The sequence below is a fragment of the Stigmatopora nigra genome, chromosome 2, assembly GCF_051989575.1.
Source record: "Stigmatopora nigra isolate UIUO_SnigA chromosome 2, RoL_Snig_1.1, whole genome shotgun sequence".
Classification (NCBI taxonomy): domain Eukaryota; kingdom Metazoa; phylum Chordata; class Actinopteri; order Syngnathiformes; family Syngnathidae; genus Stigmatopora; species Stigmatopora nigra.
In genome coordinates, this window is record NC_135509.1 from 10,541,603 (window position 1) to 10,547,119 (window position 5,517).

Sequence of the window (5,517 nt, forward strand, 5' to 3'; positions counted from 1 at the left end):
CTTTCCAAACAGACCACCAAACACATTGAAGTGTTAACTAAAGATCCTAAGTTAACTGACCAATTTTAACATATCTAAAGCACCATTAAACCTCTAAAATGTAACCATTTTTCCACATGTTTTTTAATTAATATTATTAGGAACAAGCTCTTGTATAATTAAAAAGGCTATGAAGTCACCGCCTGGGCTCAAAGGACAAGGTTGTTTTTTTTAACGAAGCATCCAGACACATGTATTTACTCACTTATTAAATATGTATCAACGGGTCTGTGACCTCGACTCGAGCCTCATTTCAAGATGAGCCAAAAAAGGATTAAAAAAATCAGGGCTGTCTGCAATTAGAGACTCCTAATTACATATTCACTTTGAACATGCTGCTACAGTTGTTGTCCATTGCTCTGGCTTAAAAATAAATTAAAAATGTGATCTGTCAAGTGACGAGTGCGCTTAGTATCTACTTGTCCTCACAGCGGGCAAATGCTTGCTGCTCTTCAATCTCCTTTCAATACAGAAATCAAGTTATTGAATTCATCATTATTGCATTATGCACATGCAAGTAAATGCGCAAGCACAGGTCACCTGGCAGACGTTTGAAATGTTTTTCATTGGTCCTCATAAAAACAGTATTATTTATGTTGTACGCTAGAAAAATATGTCATTTTCAAATGCGAGATATTTCAAGCAACTTAGTTGAATATCACGGTATCAGTAGCATTCCAAACTGTTTTCCACCTAATCACGATGATTTTTTTTCTTCTATCGTAATGAGTGGTAAAATTAATTAACTACATAAATAAATGTACAATTATACAAGAAATTAAATGCCATTGAAATTTTCAATGTTTTTTTTAATTTATTTTAACATAATTATCTTCAATTATTTCAATATTTGTTTAGTTAGTATTTATTTTTTTCCATTTCAATAATCATTCATGTTATTATATTATGGGGTGTTGCACGAGTGTTTAGCAAGTCTGCCTCACATTTCTGGGATCAAGGGTTGAATCCTAAACTCTGTCCTCCATCGGTGGAGTTTGCAAGCTCACCCTTTTCCTGCGTGGGTTTTCTCCGGGTACTCCAGCGTTATCTCAAATTACAAAAACATGGAAGTAAAAAAGTAATGCTCATATGACTCCTATGTGTGTTTCTAAAAGGTATGGCAAATAAAGCAGATTCTCAATGTCATTCTGTTTACAAATGTAAAACAGTGTACTGACGTAACTCTTTTAAAGCTAACAAGTTCACATTACGTCACAGTTGTGTGCACACAGAAAAATAAATAAAATCCCGCAGCCCAGTCCTATGCCGGCTAATCTTTCCACAAGTCCCCAGAGACCCTCAGTGTTTGCGTGTGCACAGACGGCCCAAATGGAGAAGGCGTGCTGCGGTGGCCCATTACTGGTTAGGAACAGCGATGAGGGATTAGTGTATGTCGCTCATATTCAAGTTAAAGATATGTTGCCCAAATGAATTAACAGCTCTGTTTTGATAGGACGATACAGTTGAGGGCCAACATGAAATGTACCCCTTTGTTTTAGTAAAGTAGTTTCAATCAAAATGAATAACTTACTGAGCCTTTTGAGTCCACTTTCTTGATATTTTTGTTTTTGGTTATACTCACAATAGATACATATTCCGTGAGTATTGTTATTGAAGAAAAATATTGAAATATAATAAACAAGATAGTTTATTAAAACAAGCATGTGTTAAGATCAAGTTTTCTTTTTTCTTGCCCAAATTAACCACATTTCGTCGAGTGAATAATTTCTACCATACAAATTCATGTGTACACAGCCGCTAAAAACAAGTGGTCTTATGAAAAAAAAAGTTTTTGAATGCAAGACTGTGGTCGCTCAAATTTTAATCGGTGCATTTCATTAATTCATTTCCTTTTCCACAAGCACGCTCACTCCAAACGTATCACAAACTCAAAGATTTGCTTCACAGTCCACATGTTAATTGCCACGACTACTTTGTTCATCTTTTATTCCAATTTACAGCCTACAAATAAATTAATGGATTAAAAAAATAAATCAAAACAAGTTTGTGAAAGAGTTTTGACTCAAGGACGTTATAGATTAAAAACAAAAATGTGGCATCCTACTGACCCCCCTTGCACTCAAATGCATCCCAGCGCATTCAGGCAGAAACTAATGCGAGTCCATAAAGGGAAGTATTTGTGTTTGAGGACACTGACTGCACCACTCTACTCATTTTTACTTTTTTTTCTTCATGTTCCAGTTCTACCAAGGCAAAAAAAAAAAAAAAAATATGCCACCCTTAAGCATTAGCGGACACAAAAAAAATCTCCATTCCTGTCAATTAGAAGTCGATTATCATTTGTTTTCATGGAGTTGGCGACCCTACACTTAGCTAACAAAGTGATCCCAAGTATTTGGCATAAATGGTCTTAAGAGTTGCATGGAAAATGATAATTTATATTGAGTAGCAAAGCATTTGAAAAGCAAGCATTGAATGGCTACAACACATTCCATTTACCTGTGTGCTGGTATTTTTATTGAATTCAACTTTTTTTTGTGTTCTTATCTGTGCCTACAGCATGGATCAAGCAGGGTAACAATGGAGGAGATGGGCGCGTGCCAGCGAACCCAAGGTTGGCCAACTGAACGTCTAAGAAAAAGAGGAGGGGAGGAAAAAAAGCGCTTTTGAGCAACTTGCTCTTGCGGTCACGGTCAAACACAGCTGTGGTGTGAAAAGAAAAAGAAAATAACCTGTTTAGTGACACAGGGCCGATACTTCCTGCACAAAGACATATTTGATCACAAAAAGCCTACAGACACACAGACGCATTGTGTGATGTGTGGCCTGAGGGCCAAAAGAAAAAAAATGAAGAAAAAGAAAAGAACAAGATGCTGTCTCCAAGGAGAAGGTTTGTGGCGGAAATGTTGTTGTTTTGTTTCTGCACAACAAGGACAAGTTTTACACTGTAGCACTTGTAACTCTGTTTGGAGCTGCTTTTTTCAAAAATTCTTTGAAATTCACTATGGACAAGCACGATGAAATGGGCACATGCCGGCTGGAATAATAGAATATTATACAAATAATAATACACGCACACACACTTCTATCTATCCACATACAATCCACACAGTCAAAATAGGTCAATATCTTAATACATAGCATATACACGAAATGTATTCAGGAGTGAAAAGTGGTATTTTTGATCTAGAAGTGAAAGTGAGTCTCAGAAGAATTAAAAAATAGAATAACAACAACAACAACAACAATATAGGCAAGTTATATTTGAAGTAGGGCTGATCTAAACAGCTGAAGTGGTATAAATTTCAAAAAGTATGCAGTATTCAACATGTACTTGTTTTCCTTTACAACCAAACATAACCAAAACAGTGATAAAGTAGCAGATCAAATGTGTGGCTTATAGAAACTTACCAGTACTGATCAGGACCAAGCCAAAACTGACATGGGGTAACGAGACAGCAAAAAACAGATGGGTGACGTTTCAAGGCAGCGGATTGGTTGACACAGAAAGCACAGACAACACCAGGTGAAGTCAATGGGTGATCACAGAAATAAGACACAAAGGGAAACTCATCAACTGAACCAAACACTAACAAACTCAAATGCAAAGCCTGCTGTTTTAAGGCAGCCAAAAGCAGTTTGTTGTGCCAAAAACTGCACAAATAATTCCAAAATCTCATATCCCTGGGACAGTAACTATTTTCCCTGTGAATGTGGTAGCCACATTCAGGTAAAAAAATAAAATAAAAAACCAGGGTCAGCGTATATTCATGAATTTATAGAATATATTGGAAAAGCAGAGGAGGCCATCACTATTGTTGGCAAGCTACAAAGCCTAGGGGAGAATGTCTAGTGATAAAAGTGGAACTTTTTTTTGCAAGGCCCATAATTTGACTCGACATGTTCAAAGACACAAAAAGGAAGCAAAACAAGGAGCCTGTCGTCCATAACTGTAAAACATGAAGGAGGCTTTTTTGTTCTGTTTTAGTGCTGCTTTGCTCACAATGCACAAGGTATTTTAATTCTAAACAGAATACCATGAAATTGAAAGATTTCCAAGGTAGTGTAGCAAAGGATTTGATAATCAGTGTCAAAAATCATGGCATGAGTCGCACATTATTCGCATGGTGCACACTTTAAACTTGCGTCCATTCCCAGGTGACCTTTCCGTGTGGGTTTTACACGGATAAAATGGTTGTTTGTTTGTTTGTCTCTTTGTGGCCTGTGATTGCCTGACAAGCAATGTTTGGTGCTCCCCCGCCTAGTGGCCAAAGTTAGCTGAAATGGGCTTCAGCACCCCCATGATCCCTGTGAGGAGTGGTGGAACAGAATATGGGTACAAGGTGTTACTCGTGATATGCTATCAAAAACTTAAACTGCTCGTTATGTGCCGCTTCGTGCTGACTTAAAATAAAAATTGCCACTTTGCCCCCAAGCCTCAGGGTACAATCAAGCAGTGCACACACATTATGAGAGCTTCATAGGCCACCCAAACACTTTTCTTTTATTCATGCTTTCTGCTGGGTGGAAAATAAGGAAGTCTAATGGGGAATAACTTTTCATTTTATCAGACCAATCCATTATTCACTGCTGCTTGTCTTTATTAGAGACAGTGACTACAATCATTCTTTTCAAATAACAAGACTCATTCCAGTAAATCAAGACAAATATTGATGGCATTCACACAGAGTCGAGGTGACGTAGAAACATATACAAGAGGGAAAATAATCATGCATGTAACCTCTGTTAAAAAAACAACAACACAGTATTCTGTTCATGGATACAATTTTTTAACTGTAATGATGTACAGTGGACACTGCTATTTGAGGGGGATAGGGACCGTGCCAGACCAAAAATCACCTAAATCTGCAAAAACTTGAAGTGCTTTTAAGAAAATCTTTTTTTTCCAATTACACCAATTTTTAGTAGGTGCTTATTAAGTGCCATTCAGCATTATATTCTTCTCTAGAATATAAATGTGAAATAAATAACAATATTATAGAGCAAAAAATAATTATAAAGTATAAGGGTGGCAGGTTGTGAATAGGTGAACGCATATTTATACCACAAATTTGCAGCGATACACTGTACTTATGTATTATGTGCTTTATATATATATATATATATATATATATATATATATATATATATATATATATATATATATATATATATATATATATATATATATATATATATATATATATATATATATATATATATATATATATATATATATATATATATATATATATATATATATATATATATATATATATATATATATATATATATATATATATATATATATATATATATATATATATATATATATATATATATATATATATATATATATATATATATATATATATATATATATATATATATATATATATATATATATATATATATATATATATATATATATATATATATATATATATATATATATATATATATATATATATATATATATATATATATATATATATATATATAAAGAGTGCATGAAAT